Genomic DNA, 23,336 nt, shown 5'->3' with positions numbered 1-23,336 from the left:
GGATCAATATTTTGGGAACATTTCTCCGTATTACGGCCGTAGTACGGACGTATAATACGTGGCGTATTGTCTTACGCCAAGTGTGACGCCGGCCTAACACTTTTTCATCTCTGCTCCCTCCTGTCTTCCAGAACAGGGTTAAAAATGCTCTGACTCCATATTTAATTGCGTGGCTTCATCATAGATGCTGGATTTTGATTCCCAAAAAGATCTCACCACCCCAAGATTGTGAAAGAGACGCACAAAACACTTTTATTGGATGTTAAATCAATCAAATTTTATTACTAATCAGATTATTATTATTTCATTGAGTGTCTGAAATTTAGAATCAGCCAATTGCTATGAAAAAAATACTGAAAATGGCAAACCTCTGACTTACGAAGAATCATCCTTCAGCACTCAGGAGAGGAAAACCTCCTGTGAGGGAAACCTCTAGGGAACCATGGCTGGATGACTGCCCTTCCCTCCTCGTTGAGATGCTGCAGCAGTTGGAATTTATAAGGGTGCCATTTGTGAGTAACTAATATCCACCGAAGGGATGTTCGACTGATGCCAGATCGGCGAGCTGAATTTGCAGAATGGACACAACAAAAATTGGAACAGGACCCTCAGTTTACACAAAACATTATGTTCAGTGATGAGGCAAACTTGTTGGGTGGGCCATTCGTATGTATATACCTAAATAACATGGGAATGGTGACAGTGTTCTTGTGTAGGGTGTCTTGCATTGAAATCTGCTGCAATGACCCGGGTACTGTGTTCACCAGACATCAACACAATTTCTATCAGCTCCTCATGTGTTAACCTCTGCGACATGTCAATGGCTGTAAACAAAGAGAAACTTGTAAATAACTCATGAAAGAAGTTATGTTAAAACCAAGCACACCATTGTTTTTCTTGTGAAATTCTCAATACGTTTGATGTGTCACATGACCCTCTTCACCATTGGAAAAAATAAAGTTGGATCCAAAACGACCGACTTCAAAACAGGGACAAGGGGGCATCCTCTACGTCTGGAGGAAAGAAGGTTTAAGCATAATAACATACGCGGATTCTTTACTGTAAGAGCAGTGTGACTATGGAACTCTCTGCCATATGATGTTGTAATGAGTGATTCATTACTTAAATTTAAGAGGGGACTGGATGCCTTTCTTGAAAAGTATAATGTTACAGGTTATATACACTAGATTCCTTGATAGGGCATTGATCCAGGGAACTAATCTGATTGCCGTATGTGGAGTCGGGAAGGAATTTTTTTCCCCAATGTTGAGCTTACTCTTTGCCACATGGTTTTTTTTTACCTTCCTCTGGATCAACATGTTAGTGCATGTTAGGTTACGCTATGGGTTGAACCAGATGGACTAAAAGTCTTCCTTCAACCTTAATAACTATGTTACTATGTAAAATGGCTGCCATGGTCACCACCCATCTTGAAAAGTTTTCCCCTCCCATCTACTAATATGCCACAAACAGGAAGTTGATATCACCCACCATTCCCATTTTACTTAGGTGTATCCATAAGTGCAGCGCCCCAGAGTCCTGGTCGTTGCAGTACTGTGGCTCCGCCACTATGGGGAGCCATGGTGCGTCCGATGGCACTGAAGGAGTTCATCTGATCAGGTATCACAGACACCAATAGATTTCACAGCTGGGCCTCCGGGGGGAGCTAAGGGTTCTATTCATTAGGCCACTCCCCACCATAGTGGGTAAACTGGGGGTCAGGCAGGAAGTTAGAGGAAAAAGCTGACTGGATTGGACGAAGCAACACCTAGTGGCAGAGGGTGTTTTGGAGGAAGAGACAGTAGGGTCTCTGTCAGGGGTGGGATCCTGACAGAGGCTTGGCATTGAAAAGAACGTAACGGGTCCGCGCCAGCTCCGGGAAGCGGCGGGACCCAAGAAAGGACTAGAAGCGAGATAGATTGTGCTGAGTGAGAAAACGAGATCAAGCAATAGGAGAATACCAGTAGGGGTCGTGCTGTAAGACCGGAGCAACATCCTACTGAGGCGCACTACCGGCGGCCGGAACGCCGAGTGAGTATTTCATTAGACAGCTTCAAGCAATACTCTAAACAGCGGCAGGACAGTCAGTCTCAGGCGGGCTGTCTCACCTAAATCACCTATGAAGTCTTGGGAGGCAATTGCGGGAGAGGGGCGTCTCTAGGGTCCCGGAAGAACTCCAGGCCTACCCGACAAACGGGTGCCGTTCTAACTGTAACATCAGGAAGGGACGGAAGATTAGCAGAAGATCAGTTAATCGAGTTGTGATGGAACACGAGAAACAGACACAACGGTTGTGGGGTACTTTCCGTAAGCATAGCAGGGAAGGACTACAACACATAGCGCTAAGAAGGAAGGCACCGATTTCCACCTGTGAAGTGAACTCTGGAGGTGCCATTGGACCGGCCGGACTTGCGCAGCCTGGTGAACCGTATTCTGGACTGAGGACTCAGAGATCTCCAGTAAAGAGGTAAAGAGACTGCAACCTGGTGTCCTCGTTATTTACCGCGACCTGCACCCCACAACTGCACCACCAACATCCACATCTATCATTCACTGTGCGCCCCACGGCAGGGTCACGGGCTGGGGCCTAGCCGCCGTGACAACCCCAGAAGCAGAGACTCAGAGGCCCGGTACCGGGTACCCCTCGGCCCTGCGGCAGTGGGGGCGCTACAACTTGGCGTCACGAACAGGATCTACTTAAGCCTGAAGAATCAGGTCATGTGTGCCTTGGAACTGTGATTTATTGTGCTTGGACTGTACTTTATTGCAAAGACTGTGGATTGTCACTTGCCGCCAAAAGTTCGCGCCAAAACCACCACCATTACAGCGCTAAGGAGAGCGCAGGAGAAGAAGAAGGGCGTGGAAGTGGGCGTGAACAAGCTGAAGAGCGCGAAAGACAATGGCCGCCCAGTCTAAATATCTCGGCCCCTTGAGGACGTGTCCGTCAGCAGCCGAGATCCGCCTCCTGATCCTCAATGGTGGGCAGAGACAGAGAAAACGAAACCGCCCACGAAGGAGAGAGCGGGAAAAGGATCAGGAAGAAGAATTCAGCGACATGGAGGACGCCATGGCCAGCCGCCCGGAGCCGGAGCGTGGGGTCGGAGCAGAGGACTCCCCCAGCTACCCGGAGAGGCACCGCAGCCAGACCTCCATAGTTGACGCTGACCTCCTGCAGACTGGAGCGGACGAGCTGATCCACCAACTCCCGCAGACGCAGCTGAGCACTGAGGCCGGGTGGGAGAAGACCATCATCGGGAGCCTCACCAGACATCTGTCGGCAGCCTCGTCTGGTCCGGAGCAAGAAAGAAGTTCCAGCGCTCCGAAGCCAGAAAGCAAGGCCCTGCCGGAAAGCAAGATGCTGCAAACGGAGATGATGACGCCGCAGCGCAAGGCCCTGCAGCCAGCATTCCAGACCGGCACCGGAGGGACCGCATCTGAAGCAGGTATGAAGGACGACCCTGCCCTGACAACTGACACCCCTCCAGCGACTGCTAGTGCCACAGCTGCTGACCTCTTTCCAGTGACTGATCTTGCAGCAGCCGCTACCTCTGCTGCAGCTAATGCCCCTACTCAAGCTGCGCAGACCTCCATCGCTGTGCATGATTTAACTGTACAGGAAAGACGGATTAACGGCGTTTGTCCAGCACTGGGTGTAACCCTGGACCTCACTCTTCCCAGGCCAAGAAGGGTTAAGTGCCAGGTGCAGCCCTGGAAGCCGTCCCACTAAACCTCGGAAACCTGAAACTGTACATAGTTAACTGTTTGTTTCCTCTGCTTTCGCTCTTGTTTCCTGTTTCCTCATTGTTGAAAAGAACTGCTGAATCATGAACAGTGCATGATACAAACTGCTTGTAAATAGTTTGCACCTTCTTAAAAGGGCTCCCTACTGGTTTTACTTAAAGAAAGACTCTTTGCGAAGATACCGCACTGGAACCTTTGCTGAGTATGGACTGGTAGCTTGAGAAGACGCGCTACCTCACAGGGATTTGGTCCCCTCTTAAAGGGGATGTTCATTTGTCGCGTTTCGATAGTAATATTGCTTAAGACAAGTAGCAATAATGTTGATGAGAGAAAAGTGATGATAATGTTTGTACGAGAAAGTTATATGTGTTTAATTAGTTAAATGTGAAGAAATACTGATGATGTGCTCTGAGAATTAAAAGGTGAAAGATAGAAGAAGGATGCAGTGGGCCCGTAGAGATAGATGTGGTGTCCAGCATGCAAGAAAGGAAGAAAGATAATGAGAAGGCTTAATGTTCGATAGAAAATGTTTAGATAATGTTGATAGATAGTTAGGATAGAAGGTAAACCCTGAGTCCTCATAGGAGTCATGTAGAGATGACTTAGTGCTCTTAAACTGAAAGTAATGTTATGTTCTATACTGTGTATAGTAGTTGAAAAGGCAGTAGGCCCTGGCTGAACGGGGTGGTCCTGTAACAGAAAGGAGAGGCAGTAGGTCTGGTGCCGATAGGACAGGAGGTCCTGCAGATTTAAAGAAGGCGAATGGGAAAGTTAAAATACCTTATAATGTGATTATAGGAAGGTCTTTAGTGGATTTAGAGTGTGAATCCTTAAAGGCAATGTTAAATTATTGTTCAACAATTTTGTACTTAGTAGAATACCCGGTTGGGTAACAGGAGTTATTTATAGCCTGTAATTTATAATGTTAACCATGTTTGTAACGTTCAAGTGTCCTCACCTCCCATAAAGGGAAGCTCTGTTCAAGTATACTTATTATTATTTGCACTCAACAAAACTTGTATGTCTTTTTGCTAACCTGTATTGTTGTTTTCTTCCCAGTCCCGGAGTACTGTGTTTAACCAGGGGGGAGTGCAGCGCCCCAGAGTTCTGGTCGTTGCAGTACTGTGGCTCCGCCACTATGGGGAGCCATGGTGCATCCGATGGCACTGAAGGAGTTCATCTGATCAGGTATCACAGACACCAATAGATTTCACAGCTGGGCCTCCGGGGGGAGCTAAGGGTTCTATTCATTAGGCCACTCCCCACCATAGTGGGTAAACTGGGGGTCAGGCAGGAAGTTAGAGGAAAAAGCTGACTGGATTGGACGAAGCAACACCTAGTGGCAGAGGGTGTTGTGGAGGAAGAGACAGTAGGGTCTCTGTCAGGGGTGGGATCCTGACAGAGGCTTGGCATTGAAAAGAACGTAACGGGTCCGCGCCAGCTCCGGGAAGCGGCGGGACCCAAGAAAGGACTAGAAGCGAGATAGATTGTGCTGAGTGAGAAACGAGATCAAGCAATAGGAGAATACCAGTAGGGGTCGTGCTGTAAGACCGGAGCAACATCCTACTGAGGCGCACTACCGGCGGCCGGAACGCCGAGGGAGTATTTCATTGGACAGCTTCAAGCAATACTCTAAACAGCGGCAGGACAGTCAGTCTCAGGCGGGCTGTCTCACCTAAATCACCTATGAAGTCTTGGGAGGCAATTGCGGGAGAGGGGCGTCTCTAGGGTCCCGGAAGTACTCCAGGCCTACCCGACAAACGGGTGCCGTTCTAACTGTAATATCAGGAAGGGACGGAAGATTAGCAGAAGATCAGTTAATCGAGTTGTGAGGGAACACGAGAAACAGACACAACGGTTGTGGGGTACTTTCCGTAAGCATAGCAGGGAAGGACTACAACACATAGCGCTAAGAAGGAAGGCACCGATTTCCACCTGTGAAGTGAACTCTGGAGGTGCCATTGGACCGGCCGGACTTGCGCAGCCTGGTGAACCGTATTCTGGACTGAGGACTCAGAGATCTCCAGTAAAGAGGTAAAGAGACTGCAACCTGGTGTCCTCGTTATTTACCGCGACCTGCACCCCACAACTGCACCACCAACATCCACACCTATCATTCACTGTGCGCCCCACGGCAGGGTCACGGGCCGGGGCCTAGCCGCCGTGACAACCCCAGAAGCAGAGACTCAGAGGCCCGGTACCGGGTACCCCTCGGCCCTGCGGCAGTGGGGGCGCTACATATACATGGCCCACCCTGTATTATTGTTAATTTAGATTATTTATTTTCACCACATATTTGATGATAAGCAAGGTTAAAAAGAAAGTTTACAATTGCACTAGTTCTTGTTGTATATTAATATTATTGTTATTTATTGTTAATTTCTATTGCTATTTGGACAACCCCTTCTCATTCCCCAGGTTTGCTCCCATTAAAAGGAAAATGCCTATGCTGACCCCTTGTGTTGGCTAAAGTAGCCTAAGTCACTGCTGACAGTGTCTGCGTTAGTCATACTCACCAATGGGGGAGGCAGCACTAAAATTGCCTATGGCAGCATAAACTCTAAATACGGCCCTGATGATTAACCATTACATTCTTTTAGGAATTAAAATGTTTTCTGTGAAACTCAGTCTTGTCTAAATTGTGGAAATTGTTCAGTGACAGATTGATTAAAATCTTACTTTTCAAAGGGGGTGTACTCACTTATGATGAGCAGTGTATATTGTGCTGGCAATCTCTAAATAGTTTCACAGGTATGTTCGTTAACTTTTCATGCAGTTCTAGCATTGATTCTACACCAACATCTGTGTGAAATCAGAATTCTAACAATTCCATTGAGATATGTGAATTCTTTGGAAAAATACATTAACAGCGTCAGACTGAAGAACATTGGGCCCACAAGAGGATTTGATTCTGATGGCCCACCTTTCTCCCCCAGTCTAGAGCTCCATAGCAATTGCAAGGTTTGCACTATGAACTTTCCTGAAGGAGAAGCTAGGGCCCACCGGAGGAATCTCCAGTTCTCTGGTGGGCCAGGCCAACCCTGAATGCATACTTTCCATATTTGCTGCAGATTTTTGTAACCTCGGAAAATGCTATTTACCTGCTATATTGTAAATCTGTAGGTTAATAGCGTTCCGATGTTGCCTGGGAGAAGATGAACTTTTTTCCTCCTGGGAGCCTCGGCTTTTAGTCATGGGGCTGTGCACGAAGCAGCAACAGTTTGGCTATGTGCACACGTTGCGGATTCGTGTGTGGATTTTTCCGCACCATTTTTGAAAAATCCACAGGTAAGACGCACTGTGTTTTCCCTCCAGATTACCCGTGGATTTACCGCGGATTTAGTGCGTTTTTGTGCAGATTTCACTTGCAGTTTTACACCTGCGGATTCCTATTGAGGAGCAGGTGTTAAAATGCTGCGGAATCCGCACAAAGAATTGACATGCTGCGGAAAATACAACGCAGGGTTTCCGCGCGGTATTTTCCGCACCATGGGCACAGCGGATTTGGTTTTCCATAGGTTTACATTGTACTGTAAACCTGATGGAAAACTGCTGCGAATCCGCAGCGGCCAATCCGCTGCAGATCCGCAGGCAAATCCGCAACGTGTGCACATACCCTTACCAATCAGTACACATTGAGCAGCGGTTGTAAGCACGCCCCAGCAATGTGACTGACAGGTCAAGGTGTAGCGTGTATCTGTAACTCTCAATCAAAACATTCTGTGCATGCCACGTGAATGAAAGTCAGCTCCTGGGAAGAAATAAGTTATTGTTTTTTCCTGTAGTTGCACTTTCAGTCAGGTGTTAGGACAGCATTGTAACGCTACTAACCTGCAGATTAACCCTATTCTCTCCACTTAAATACTGCAGGTTAATGGCATTTTCCGAGTCGACAGGATTCCTTTAACTGGAAATTTTTGAAACTGACTCATTGGCAAATCAGAAATAGTTTGTTTAGCTCCCTTATATGTGTGTAAGCATATGTTTTAGGCCTCAATCAGACATTCTTTTTTGTGTCCTATCCATATTTTTTACGGATAGAACACATACATTGATATAATCTATGTGGCAGTTCACATGTCCTATTTTTTTTTTAAGATCGCGTGGAGTCTGTTTTTTATCCTATTAGTGGCTCAAAATTATACAATCAAGCTTATGAAATCACTGACAGCACGCATTGCCATCCGTGTGCTGTCCGTTTTAAACACTGATATCATAGGAGAAGATTTTCAATGTACCGTATGTATTTATTTTGCATACAAGAAAAACTGATGAAACTCTGATGGTAAAAACTCACCAATATCGGAAATTTTGTTTTACATACTTGAAAGTCACTGACATCTGATTAAGGCCTAAGTTCGTTCACATGTCAGGTTTTAATCAGTGTTTTTTTTTCAAAATTTCATCCGGTTTTGGTCGTTGTCTCAGTTTTTCTCTTCAGTGTGGCGTATTTATCTCATACTCAAAGTAAAAAGCTAAAGGTTTCCTAGCCTAGCTTGCCTTACCTTTACACACTGGAAAACAAGCAGTACAAGCAACATGGTTGGTTCTGTCCATTTTTTTAATGGACTCATGGCCTTCAATAGCTGATCTTGTTCTGCAAATAGGATGAAAATCAGACCTGTCTCCTTTTTTATTTGCAAATCAATCGGCCGTAAAAATGCAAACATGTCCATAGTTTATAACGGAACATATTCTACCTGTTATAAAACAAAGAGAATGCATAGAATAATATTGGCCATGTGAAATGGACCCAAGGGTGGTTATAGACTCCAACAATGGCCACTATTTTATTACTGCCCCTCAATGGACTTCTAGATTCATAGCGCCGTCGAATACAACTATTTAGCTCTCCAGTCTGAATGTGATCTATTTAAATTACAGATCTATTCACTGAAATGGGATTTTGGTGTGCACATGGGACAACTATTGATTCTGTGACTTTTTTCACACCGTAGGCCATGTGCTATCCTTAACCCTTCACCCTGAAAGCTTGTTTTCACCTTCATGACAAGACCAAATTTTACAATTCTAACCAGTGTCAATGTATGTTGTAATAACTCTGGAACCCGTTTCAACCCCCAGGGTGCTTCACAGAAATTTACAATGTTGAACTGTGAAAATGCAAAAAAAAATATTTTCCGGCAAAAATGTTTTAGCCCCCAATTTTTTCATTTTCACAAAGATTGCAGGAGAAAATGGACCCAAAAATTTGTTGTGCAATTTCTCCTGAGTAAACTGCTTTAGAGGCACAGTGCAAAGCTTAGAAAGGAAGGAACGCCATATTATAGTCTAGAAAAAGAAAAGAGAACCAGCTCACCCTGCATAAAGCCTGTGGAAGCACAGACTTCAAGAGCCTGCTTGAGAGGAAACCAATGAAGAAAAAGGTTCAGCTTCCAATGAAGGCTTAAATTTACTGAAAATGTTTAAAATAATATAGTATCCATGACAACAGCAACGCTTTTCTAACATTGGCAGTGTTCTTCGTCAGAGCTCTGGGTTAAAAGTTGATCAGCAATTTCTCATTTTTCCAACAAAATGTACAAAATCAATTTTTTAGGGACCACGTTTTAAGTGATTTTGAGGGGCCTATATGATAGAAAATACCCAAAAGTGACACCATTATAAAAACTGCATCCCTCAACGTGCTCAAAACCACATTAAAGAAGTTTACCCCTTCAAGTGCTTCACATAAATTTTTGGAATGTGGAAGGAAAAAATGAACATGTAACTTTTTATCACAAAAAATTTACTTTGGACCCATTTTTTTAATTTTTGCAAGGGCAACAGGAAAAAGAAGGACCACAAAATTTGTTGTGCAATTTCTCTGTAGCATACTGATAGCCTATACATGGGGGAAAACCACTGCTTTTGCACACAGCATGGTTCAGAAGGGAAGGAGCGCCATTTGACTTTTTGAATGTAAAATTTGCTGGAATAATTAGCGGCTGCCATGTTGCATTTGAAGAGCCCCTGATATGCCTAAATAGTGGAAACCTCCCATGAGTGACACAATTTTGAAACTAGACCCCGAGGGAACTTATCTAGATGAGTAGTGAGCACCTTGAACCCCCAGTTGCTTTATAGAAATTTATAACGTTGAGCCGTGAAAATAAAAAAAGTCACATTTTCCCCATACAAAAATTATTTTAGCCCCAAATTTTGCATTTTCACAAGGGTAGCAGGAGAAATTGCACCTTACAATTTGTTGTGCAATTTGTCCTGAGTATGCTGATACTTTATATGTGGGGGAAAACTATTGTTTGGGCGCACAGCAGGGCTTGGAAGGGAAGAAGCACAATTTGACTTTTTGAATGCAAAATTTACTGCAATAATTAGCGGATGCCATGTCACTTTTGGAGAACCCTTGATGTGCCTAAACAGTGGAAACCCACACATATGTGACACCATTTTGAAAACTAGACCCCTCAGGGAACTTGTCTAGATGTGTGGTGAGCTCCTTGAACCTCCAGGTGCTTCACAGAAGTTTATGACATTGAGCCTTGAAAATAAAACAAATCACATTTTCCCCACAAAAATATTTTTTAGCCCCAAATTTTGCATTTTCACAAGAGTAACAGGAGAGTAACAGGAGAAATTGGAGAAATTATTGTGCAATTTCTCCTTAGTATGCAAATACCCCATATGTGGTGGTAAACTGCTGTGGGGGCTCACGGTGGGGCTCAGAAAGGAAATAATGATGTTTTGGAATGCAGATTTTGATTAAATGATCTGCTGGTGTCAGGTCTTGTTTGGAGAGCCCCTGATGTGCCTAAAATGTGAAAGCTCCCACAAGTGACCCCATTTGGGAAGTCAGACCCCTTCAGAAACTTACCTAGATGTGTGGTGAGTACCCTGAACCCCCAGCTGCTTCACAGAAGTTTATAATATACTACCATAGAAAACTTGCGAACAAACACCCGACAAGAACCATATTATAAATGCTTTATTGATTAAAAATACAACATGATATTAAAGGGCCAGGGAGGGAAATGGAAAAACACTCAGGTCACAATGTGCACCATGAAACGGCCAGAGGTACCAGCATGTGAACCATGTGGCAAGGAATTAATACAAGTATAGGATCCTAAAAAGAGGAATCCTAAATAAGCCATCACAGAAATACGCAAGTTAGCATGTCCAGTAATGCAACAACATTGGCTGCTAATGGAAGTAAGAGTATAATTACCTGATCAGGCACAGATTACCACCACGGTCCACAGCTGGCACCAACCCCAACGCACGTTTCGGCGAGATGAGCCTTTCTCAAGGGGTAACAAGTGAGGGGAAATAGCAGACTTAAAATAGGAAACACCCACCAATCACCGCTCGGTGTAGCAGCTGAATTGTATAGAACTAATCCGTATATGTTCAATGGGTGATGTAAAACATGTACCCTTAAGCCATGTTACTATGGCAATACAAAGCGGCGCCAGAATAAAGCGCTGCTATAGCAGACGCTGCACATGGTATGCAGGGTGCTGCAGCCGCCATTTCTCATGTGCCGTCCGACAGTGATGACACATGTATCTCCGCGGCAACCAGGAACGCTGGGCGGCGCCGGCGTCTGACGCCAATAGTACACGCGCCGTCCACCAATGATGACGCGTGCATCACCGCGGCAACCCAGGACGCCGGACCGCGCCGGCGTCTGATGCCCAGAGGGAGGGACAAGGTCACTCCCCCTGCAGCGAAGGAGACGCCGGAGACCGGCCGACGGACCGAGAGCCACGGCGCACACGCGTCTAGGTGGGGGGCACGCGACTCACCAGCAACTGTGGCTACAAAGGAGACCCATTACACCCAATTTGTACCAATGTGGGTAACCACCTAAACAAAGGGCACATAGATGTACTTCAATAGTACCCACACACATATACAGTATTATAACGACATACAAAGATAAGGACTTCAATCAGTACATAGATACACTGAAATCTCATGATAATGCCTACAAACATAAACAGCAATTGAATATAATATTACAACAAAATACAGAGATACACATAATACTCAAAATTACATTTGGAATGTTATAACGGCCATATATGTTGTGCAGGGATAATAATCAATCCATCCAATGATACATAGAATGTCCAGACGAAGTGGCTGCCATACATTCACCAAACGGAGAGAAACGTGGATGTTTACTAAATAAAAATGAATAAAACAAAGTTAAAAACAACGAAAACGCCTATACATGCACATGGATCGTGGAGAATATTATAGAAATTATTGTAAAGAATGCCCGAGAGAGAGAGAGAGCACACTCACAAAAAAGGAACAAAGCTAATTGTTTCATTTAACCCTTTGGGCTGGACAGTGTCCAAAGCCCAGATCCACCTTGTCTCACAGCGTGCCAATCTCTGACTCAGGTTCCCCCCACGAATACCAGGGGTAATAATATCAATTCCCCTGACCCTGAGGAGGGAACTGTCACAGTCATGGTAGATTTTAAAATGCCGTGGTATCGTCCTGAGCGTGGCAACATCCTCCTGGCCGACCGCCGCCTCAATCCCCAAGACATGCTCACGCACCCGCACCTTAAGTTGGCGAGTGGTCATGCCGATATATATTAGATTGCAAGGACAGATCGCAAAATAAACCACATAACGTGAATTACACGAGATGTGCTTCCAAATATCATATATCTTAGTACCTGCAGAATTAAAGAAGGTGCGGGTACGCTCGACATTGGGGCAGGCGACGCAATGGCCACAAGGAGTGCAGACACACGCAGGACGACCCATATCCAAAAAAGTGGATTTAGTTTCACCTTGGTAGTGGCTGTGTACAAGGTGGTCCCGTAAATTTCTGGAACGTCTGACTGTAATGCTGGGGGTAGCGGGCAACAATTGATTTAAGATGGGATCAGTCTGGAGGATCGGCCATGCCCTTTGGAGATAGTTTCTCATTCGTGAGAATTGGGCATGATAGTTCGTGATGAATCTTATTTTTTGATTAATTTTGGGGGTTTTATTTTTATAGAGCAAGGATTGTCTGGTGGCATACCTTGCTCTATTATATGCTCTCTTAATGGAGCGTCCACTATAACCCCTATCACGAAATCTCATGCTCAAGTCTTGTGCTTTACATTTAAAGTCATCCTCATCGGAACAAATCCTGCGTAAACGCAGGAATTGTCCGATGGGAATAGAATTAATGAGAGGCTTCGGGTGAGCAGAGGAGGCATGTAGCAACATGTTAGATGCAGTCTCTTTCCTAAAAATAGTAGTCTGCAAAGTGTCCTCATGGTCCCTCCATATTTTAACATCCAGGAAATCAATGCAAGACGCATCATAATGGTAAGTGATATGAATATTTTTGTCATTTGAATTAATCACCTCCATAAAAGCAGAAAGTTGTGCATAGTTTCCCTGCCAGATCAGGAAAATGTCATCGATGTACCGCACCCAAAAGGGGATGCGGTCCATCGAAAGACCCTGATCTGACAGGGAGAGGTCCCTCTCCCACAGCCCCAGGAACAAATTAGCATATGCAGGGGCAAACGCCGCACCCATTGCAGTGCCCTGGAGCTGCAGGAAGAAGGACCCCTTAAAAATAAAAAAATTGTGTGTAAGGGAAAACCGGAGAAGTTCCAAAATTAGGTGGATGATCCCCAGAGGTAAGTTGGACATATCCAAAAAAAATTTAGTTGCGGCCAGACCATCCTCATGTTTGATGTTCGTATACAGGGATTCAACATCACCTGTTATGAGTATGGTTTCTGGTCCAATATGGAGACCATCCACCCTCTTAAGGAACTCCCCCGTATCTAACAAAAACGAAGGGAGACTTTCAACCAACGGTTGTAATTTGGAATCCAACCATAGATTGACCTTTTCAAGATAATTCCCTGAACCTGAGATGATCGGACGTCCTGGGGGAGCCTGCCGGTTTTTATGTATCTTGGGTAATAGATACATCGTGGAAATAGTTGGTTCAACCACTTGTAGTGCCGAAGCCAGCTCTTTAGTAATAACCTCCTCATTAACCGCAATTTTCAGAATTTTGTTGAGTTGGTCAGTAAAGGACGACAATGGATTAAAGGTCAAGCGTTTATAGCATGTCCTATTGTCTAACTGACGAAAGGCCTCTTTTTCATAAGCAGATTTAGGCCAAATGACAACATTGCCGCCTTTATCCGCTGGCTTCAGCACTACATCCGGAAGCTCCCGCAGGACCTCCAATCTCTCACGCTCAGCACGAGTCAAATTATCTTTGCCAACCCCTCTAGGGATGCTGTTAAATTCCCTAGAAACAACCTGCACAAATAGATCTACTGCTGTGCATGTAGAAAAAGGGGGAAATTTTTTAGATTTGACTCTGATGGATGGTGGGATCTTACCTCCTTCACCAGATTGATGTTCGAAGGCCAAGTCCTCTAAATCCTGCAAAGCTATTTGTTCCTTCTCTGTGGGAAACAAAGATTGCAGGTGAGGATCAAAGAAATGTCTTTTGAATATCAATGTCCTGGCAAACACCTAATTTTGGAACTTCTCCGGTTTTCCCTTACACACAATTTTTTTATTTTTAAGGGGTCCTTCTTCCTGCAGCTCCAGGGCACTGCAATGGGTGCGGCGTTTGCCCCTGCATATGCTAATTTGTTCCTGGGGCTGTGGGAGAGGGACCTCTCCCTGTCAGATCAGGGTCTTTCGATGGACCGCATCCCCTTTTGGGTGCGGTACATCGATGACATTTTCCTGATCTGGCAGGGAAACTATGCACAACTTTCTGCTTTTATGGAGGTGATTAATTCAAATGACAAAAATATTCATATCACTTACCATTATGATGCGTCTTGCATTGATTTCCTGGATGTTAAAATATGGAGGGACCATGAGGACACTTTGCAGACTACTATTTTTAGGAAAGAGACTGCATCTAACATGTTGCTACATGCCTCCTCTGCTCACCCGAAGCCTCTCATTAATTCTATTCCCATCGGACAATTCCTGCGTTTACGCAGGATTTGTTCCGATGAGGATGACTTTAAATGTAAAGCACAAGACTTGAGCATGAGATTTCGTGATAGGGGTTATAGTGGACGCTCCATTAAGAGAGCATATAATAGAGCAAGGTATGCCACCAGACAATCCTTGCTCTATAAAAATAAAACCCCAAAAATTAATCAAAAAATAAGATTCGTCACGAACTATCATGCCCAATTCTCACGAATGAGAAACTGTCTCCAAAGGGCATGGCCGATCCTCCAGACTGATCCCATCTTAAATCAATTGTTGCCCGCTACCCCCAGCATTACAGTCAGACGTTCCAGAAATTTACGGGACCACCTTGTACACAGCCACTACCAAGGTGAAACTAAATCCACTTTTTTGGATATGGGTCGTCCTGCGTGTGTCTGCACTCCTTGTGGCCGTTGCGTCGCCTGCCCCAATGTCGAGCGTACCCGCACCTTCTTTAATTCTGCAGGTACTAAGATATATGATATTTGGAAGCACATCTCGTGTAATTCACGTTATGTGGTTTATTTTGCGATCTGTCCTTGCAATCTAATATATATCGGCATGACCACTCGCCAACTTAAGGTGCGGGTGCGTGAGCATGTCTTGGGGATTGAGGCGGCGGTCGGCCAGGAGGATGTTGCCACGCTCAGGACGATACCACGGCATTTTAAAATCTACCATGACTGTGACAGTTCCCTCCTCAGGGTCAGGGGAATTGATATTATTACCCCTGGTATTCGTGGGGGGAACCTGAGTCAGAGATTGGCACGCTGTGAGACAAGGTGGATCTGGGCTTTGGACACTGTCCAGCCCAAAGGGTTAAATGAAACAATTAGCTTTGTTCCTTTTTTGTGAGTGTGCTCTCTCTCTCTCTCGGGCCTTCTTTACAATAATTTCTATAATATTCTCCACGATCCATGTGCATGTATAGGCGTTTTCGTTGTTTTTAACTTTGTTTTATTCATTTTTATTTAGTAAACATCCACGTTTCTCTCCGTTTGGTGAATGTATGGCAGCCACTTCGTCTGGACATTCTATGTATCATTGGATGGATTGATTATTATCCCTGCACAACATATATGGCCGTTATAACATTCCAAATGTAATTTTGAGTATTATGTGTATCTCTGTATTTTGTTGTAATATTATATTCAATTGCTGTATATGTTTGTAGGCATTATCATGAGATTTCAGTGTATCTATGTACTGATTGAAGTCCTTATCTTTGTATGTTGTTATAATACTGTATATGTGTGTGGGTACTATTGAAGTACATCTATGTGCCCTTTGTTTAGGTGGTTACCCACATTGGTACAAATTGGGTGTAATGGGTCTCCTTTGTAGCCACAGTTGCTGGTGAGTCGCGTGCCCCCCACCTAGACGCGTGTGCGCCGTGGCTCTCGGTCCGTCGGCCGGTCTCCGGCGTCTCCTTCGCTGCAGGGGGAGTGACCTTGTCCCTCCCTCTGGGCGTCAGACGCCGGCGCCGTCCGGCGTCCTGGGTTGCCGCGGTGATGCACGCGTCATCATTGGTGGACGGCGCGTGTACTATTGGCGTCAGACGCCGGCGCCGCCCAGCGTTCCTGGTTGCCGCGGAGATACATGTGTCATCACTGTCGGACGGCACATGAGAAATGGCGGCTGCAGCACCCTGCATACCATGTGCGGCGTCTGCTATAGCAGCGCTTTATTCTGGCGCCGCTTTGTATTGCCATAGTAACATGGCTTAAGGGTACATGTTTTACATCACCCATTGAACATATACGGATTAGTTCTATACAATTCAGCTGCTACACCGAGCGGTGATTGGTGGGTGTTTCCTATTTTAAGTCTGCTATTTCCCCTCACTTGTTACCCCTTGAGAAAGGCTCATCTCGCCGAAACGTGCGTTGGGGTTGGTGCCAGCTGTGGACCGTGGTGGTAATCTGTGCCTGATCAGGTAATTATACTCTTACTTCCATTAGCAGCCAATGTTGTTGCATTACTGGACATGCTAACTTGCGTATTTCTGTGATGGCTTATTTAGGATTCCTCTTTTTAGGATCCTATACTTGTATTAATTCCTTGCCACATGGTCCACATGCTGGTACCTCTGGCCGTTTCATGGTGCACATTGTGACCTGAGTGTTTTTCCATTTCCCTCCCTGGCCCTTTAATATCATGTTGTATTTTTAATCAATAAAGCATTTATAATATGGTTCTTGTCGGGTGTTTGTTCGCAAGTTTTCTATGGTATTATATCTTCAGTTAGCGAGTATCCCATAGATATGTTCATCATGGCCCTTGTTATATAATTGGATTTTCTTTCATTTGTTGATAAATATTATAAGGGCATGTTTCTCATGAAGTTGTGGCTTTCAGAAGTTTATAATGTAGAGCCATGAAAATATAAAAAATCCAATTTTTCCCTCAAAAATGTTATTTCTTCTGAGTGTGCCAATACCCCATATGTGGTCAAAAACTACTTGTAAGGCACATTTTCTCGAACAATTTCAAGGGTGCGAACACGTTTGGCCATGACTGTATGTCATAAAGTAACAGGGCGGCAAATATTACAAAAATCTGAAATTTTTGGAAATAGAGAAAATTAATTTAGCACATTCTGTCTGAGAAACTCATTTGTGCAGGAATACATGAAATAATGCATATACATATACAAGTCATGGGTACAATTCCATTGATTACACGTGTCCACATATTATCCATAATATATAAAAAAAGAAAATATTTTTCTTATATAGCAGTATATTGCTATACCAATTCAGGGCACTAGAGGGGGATAAAGGTCTATAGACTGGAGTAATGGTGAAGCCATGGAGAAATCTAAAAGACTCAGTTGGAGACTTACAATATTGCTATGTTGTGAGAGAAACATGTTGCAGCGTCCCCAAGATGAGGGTGACTGCCAGGGAGAACGTGCGCCTAAGATCTTATGAGCTAGGTTATTTAAATAGCCCTGTTGAAATGACATGTTCAGAAGGGGAGTGTAAAAACACATTAGGCGTCATGGAAACCGGACTCTTAGGCCGTGTGTCCACGGTAAGTAAACGCTGCTTGTTTGACGCTGCAGCGTCAAACACGCAGCGTCCAGATGTTCCAGCATAGTGGAGGGGATTTTTTGAAATCCCGTGTCCACTATGCGTGGAAACCCGCACGCGGCGGCCCTGCGACTCCGGACATGCTGCGCGTCTTTTCAGATCGCAGCATGTCCGTGCTACCTGCGGCGACGCTGCGTCGCCGCAGGTAATATCACAGGGCCCTATGGCGAGGGGTGCGATGATCCCGGATGTGTACTGTACACATCCGGCATGATCGCGTCCCAGAAAGGGGGCGGGACTTAGCGCCGAGCGGCGATACCGCCGGCCATCCTGACCATGGACACATACCCTTAGAAGGTATGTGGAATTAGAGGTGCTGTGGAATGCAGCTTTGGAACGCACCAGATGCGTGTCACACTCAATGTACGTTTAAAAAAAATGGTCCTATTTTGACGGCCAAGAATTGCACCAATGTTCTCCGTATGGTCTAACGTGTGTAATCCGTTTGCAATGCGATGATGCGATTTCCTCGCATCTAGTATCCGTATGACATCCGTATGCAATGCAATTTTAACATGAGCTTTTACATACAGCAGTTCTCTGCCATTGACACATCGTTTTAAAACGAAATATTCTTCATATATATATATTGCTCAAAAAATAAAGGGAACACTAAAATCTACATTCTAGATATCACTGAATGAAATATTCCAGTTGTAAATCTTTATTCATTGCATAGTGGAATGTGTTGAGAACAATAAAACATAAAAATGATCAACGTAAATCACAACTAATATCCCACGGAGGTCTGGAGTTGGAATGATGCTCAAAATCAAAGTGGAAAATGAAGTTACAGGCTGATCCAACTTCAGTGGAAATGCCTCAAGACAAGGAAATTATGCTCAGTAGTGTGTGTGACCTCCACGTGCCTGTATGACCTCCCTACAACGCCTGAGCATGCTCATGATGAGACGGCAGATGGTCTCCTGAGGGATCTCCTCCCAGACCTGGACTAAAGCATCCACCAACTCCTGGACAGTCTGTGGTGCGTGACGTTGGTGGATGGTGCGAGACATGATTTCCCAGATGTGTTCAATCGGATTCAGGTGTGGGGATTGGGGGGGCCAGTCCATAGCTTCAATGCCTTCATCTTGCAGGAACTGCTGACACACTCCAGTCACATGAGTTCTGGCATTGTCCTGCATTAGGAGGAACCCAGGGCCACCCGCACCAGCATATGGTCTCACAAGGGGGTCTAAGGATCTCATCTTGGTACCTAATGGCAGTCAGGCTACCTCTAGTAAACACATGGAGGGCTGTGTGGCCCTCCAAAGAAATGCCACCCTACACCATTACTGACCCACTGCTAAACCGGTCATGCTGAAGGATGTTGCACGCAGCAGATCGCTCTCCACGGCGTCTCCAGACGGTCACATCTGTCACATGTGCTCAGTGTGAACCTGCTTTCATCTGTGAAAAACACAGGGCGCCAGTGGTGAATTTGCCAATCCTGGTGCTCTGTGGCAAATGCCAAGCATCCTGCATGGTGTTGGGCTGTGAGCACAACCACCATCTGTGGACGTCGGGCACTTAGACCATCCTCATGGAGTCGGTTTCTAACCGTTTGTGCAGACACATGCACATTTGTGGCCTGCTGGAGGTAATTTTGCAGGGCTCTGGCAGTGCTCCTCCTGTTCCTCCTTGTACTAAGGCTGAGGTAGCGGTCCTGCTGCTGGGTTGTTGCCCTCCTAGGGCCCCCTCCACGTCTCCTGGTGTACTGGCCTGTCTCCTGGTAGCGCCTTCATCCTCTGGACACTACGCTGACAGACACAGCAAACTTTCTTGCCACAGCTCGCACTGATGTGCCATCCTGGATGAGCTGCACTACCTGAGCCACTTGTGTGGGTTGTAGAGTCTGTCTCATGCAACCATGAGTGTGAAAGCACAACCAACATTCAAAAGTGACCAAAACATCAGCCAGAAAGCATTGGTACTGAGAGGTGGTCTGTGGTCCCCACCTGCAGAACCACTCCTTTATTGAGTGTGTCTTGATAATTGCCAATAATTTCCATCTGTTGTCTATTCCATTTGCACAACATCATGATTTACTTAGAGTTATTCTGTTGTTTAAGTGTTCCCTTAATTTTTTTTGAGCAGTGTATATATATATATATATATATATATATATATATATATATATATATGAAATATAACAATAATATATATATATATATTATACATACATACTGTACACTATACATTATGTACAATATATACTACGGATGCAAGGATCATATATACTGTACACTATACATAAACTTTATACTACAGATACACTATTACATATACAAGGATCATCTGCAGTATACCCATACTCATTTACAAACAAGAAAATACATATACTGCGCACTATATTGTATATTACATACACTATATACACATACTACCATATGCACACTATTATATATACTTACCTATGCTGCAGCAGGGCCTTCACCACCTGCCAATACCAGGACAGGAGACAGCCAGGGCAAAAGTCAATAGGAGGATCCCCCAGCGCAGCAGAAGACTATGATGGCTGCAGCACAGACACTTGGGCACCCCCTCCCCCGGTCCCAACTGCAGCAGATGATGGGAGTACAGGGAGACATCCTACACAGCAGTTTCCTAACCAGTACTAGTGTTATCGAGGGACAGTGTAGTTAGTGTAGCGTAGCGTAGTGCAGTGCTGGCAGCTTGTTCCCACAGGAATAGTGGGGCTGAGGGTCCCTCCTGCAGCCCAGTGAGAAGCCCTAGTTCTGGAGCCACTAGGAGGCAGCATCGCAGAATTGCTGACCTATTCTGGTTCCAAGCCTCCAATTTTTCCTGCAGAGCTCCAGTCACTGCTGCTGTCATGTTCAGGAGTAGGTGAGGGTGCAGTGGCGTAACTACAAAGTTATGGGCCCCGGTGCGAACTTTCAAATGGGGCCCCCCACCATGGCAAAATATATAGGTGAATTAGAAATGGCGACACGCACGAACGAACACGATCTGCGTTAGTATACATGCACCATTACAGAATTAGTTGTAGGCTGTGTTCACAAGACTGAAGTTCACTGTCTGTATACAGACCACCACCTCCAGCCTCGTGGAGGGTATCCCGATCCAAACTCACACCATCATCCTGGACTTCCTCTTCACGTTCAGTTTGTCCGAAGATGGAGACAGTGACACCAGCGCTGATTGGTTCCGGGCATCTCAACAGCACATCACAGCCCCGAGGGGGTCATAACAGCCACTGTGGGAACGGCACAGGCACAGGAGGTGAGTATAGGCTTTATTATTTTATCGGGGCCAAACATTTAGTTTAGCACGAGGTTGTCCTAGTGGGAGACAATCCCTTTAAACATCCAGGCAAAGAAAAAACAGAAGTGCACTCACCGGTCTCTTGTGCGAAAGTCCTTTATTTAGAACATATGCGGGCACACTTGGGAAGAACGTGGACAAAAGACAAAGAAGGTGAGTGCACTTCTGTTTTTTCTTTGCCTGGATTTTTACATTCCACTTTTTATGTGCACCCAGTGTCTAAGGTCAGGCATACATGGCATAACAGCGGCAATCAGTTGTACTATTTATTTGTGGAGGCGGTGACACGTAGGCACATCGGTGCTGTGTATTTTTTCTATATCTCTACAATCCCTTTAAACAGTGGACTCTTTATTAGCCCATGTGGCAACATTTCAGTTTCATATCAGAGAAATGTTCTGTTATTGATCCGAAACGTTGCCACGTTGGGCCAATAAAGAGTCCGACACTTTTATCACAATCAATCAGATTGGTGTGTGTGTGTGTGTATGTATATATATATATATATATATATATATATATATATATATATATATATATATATATATATAGATATATACAGTGGGGCAAAAAAGTATTTAGTCAGTCAGCAATAGTGCAAGTTCCACCACTTAAAAAGATGAGAGGCGTCTGTAATTTACATCATAGGTAGACCTCAACTATGGGAGACAAACTGAGAAAAAAAAATCCAGAAAATCACATTGTCTGTTTTTTTATCATTTTATTTGCATATTATGGTGGAAAATAAGTATTTGGTCAGAAACAAAATTTCATCTCAATACTTTGTAATATATCCTTTGTTGGCAATGACAGAGGTCAAACGTTTTCTGTAAGTCTTCACAAGGTTGCCACACACTGTTGTTGGTATGTTGGCCCATTCCTCCATGCAGATCTCCTCTAGAGCAGTGATGTTTTTGGCTTTTCGCTTGGCAACACGGACTTTCAACTCCCTCCAAAGGTTTTCTATAGGGTTGAGATCTGGAGACTGGCTAGGCCACTCCAGGACCTTGAAATGCTTCTTACGAAGCCACTCCTTCGTTGCCCTGGCGGTGTGCTTTGGATCATTGTCATGTTGAAAGACCCAGCCACATTTCATCTTCAATGCCCTTGCTGATGGAAGGAGGTTTGCACTCAAAATCTCACGATACATGGCCCCATTCATTCTTTCATGTACCCGGATCAGTCGTCCTGGCCCCTTTGCAGAGAAACAGCCCCAAAGCATGATGTTTCCACCACCATGCTTTACAGTAGGTATGGTGTTTGATGGATGCAACTCAGTATTCTTTTTCCTCCAAACACGACAAGTTGTGTTTCTACCAAACAGTTCCAGTTTGGCTTCATCAGACCATAGGACATTCTCCCAAAACTCCTCTGGATCATCCAAATGCTCTCTAGCAAACTTCAGACGGGCCCGGACATGTACTGGCTTAAGCAGTGGGACACGTCTGGCACTGCACGATCTGAGTCCATGGTGGCGTAGTGTGTTACTTATGGTAGGCCTTGTTACATTGGTCCCAGCTCTCTGCAGTTCATTCACTAGGTCCCCCCGCGTGGTTCTGGGATTTTTGCTCACCGTTCTTGTGATCATTCTGACCCCACGGGGTGGGATTTTGCGTGGAGCCCCAGATCGAGGGAGATTATCAGTGGTCTTGAATGTCTTCCATTTTCTAATTATTGCTCCCACTGTTGATTTCTTCACTCCAAGCTGGTTTGGCTATTGCAGATTCAGTCTTCCAAGCCTGGTGCAGGGCTACAATTTTGTTTCTGGTGTCCTTTGACAGCTCTTTGGTCTTCACCATAGTGGAGTTTGGAGTCAGACTGTTTGAGGGTGTGCACAGGTGTCTTTTTATACTGATAACAAGTTTAAACAGGTGCCATTACTATAGGTAATGAGTGGAGGAAAGAGGAGACTCTTAAAGAAGAAGTTACAGGTCTGTGAGAGCCAGAAATCTTGATTGTTTGTTTCTGACCAAATACTTATTTTCCACCATAATATGCAAATAAAATGATAAAAAAACAGACAATGTGATTTTCTGGATTTTTGTTTCTCAGTTTGTCTCCCATAGTTGAGGTCTACCTATGATGTAAATTACAGACGCCTCTCATCTTTTTAAGTGGTGGAACTTGCACTATTGCTGACTGACTAAATACTTTTTTGCCCCACTATATATATATATATATATATATATATATATATATAGACACACACACGCATTATATAAGTGAAACTGCGACTGAGGCATGTACG

General features: G+C 44.8%; 1 long non-coding RNA gene across 1 annotated transcript; it reads right to left on the bottom strand.

Annotated features, from left to right (window-relative positions):
- Positions 1-267: 267 nt before the first annotated feature.
- Positions 268-20,335, bottom strand: LOC143809967 (uncharacterized). The gene is made up of 3 exons (XR_013222564.1): positions 20,218-20,335; positions 8,247-8,338; positions 268-824 (listed from the first exon to the last, which is right to left on the bottom strand). It is a non-coding gene; the product is annotated as an uncharacterized LOC143809967 (long non-coding RNA).
- Positions 20,336-23,336: the final 3,001 nt, after the last annotated feature.

Source organism: Ranitomeya variabilis, chromosome 2 (genome assembly GCF_051348905.1).
Source record: "Ranitomeya variabilis isolate aRanVar5 chromosome 2, aRanVar5.hap1, whole genome shotgun sequence".
Lineage (NCBI taxonomy): Eukaryota > Metazoa > Chordata > Amphibia > Anura > Dendrobatidae > Ranitomeya > Ranitomeya variabilis.
The sequence above is the reverse complement of the archived record's forward strand: the minus strand, read 5'-3'. Positions and strand labels throughout refer to the sequence as shown.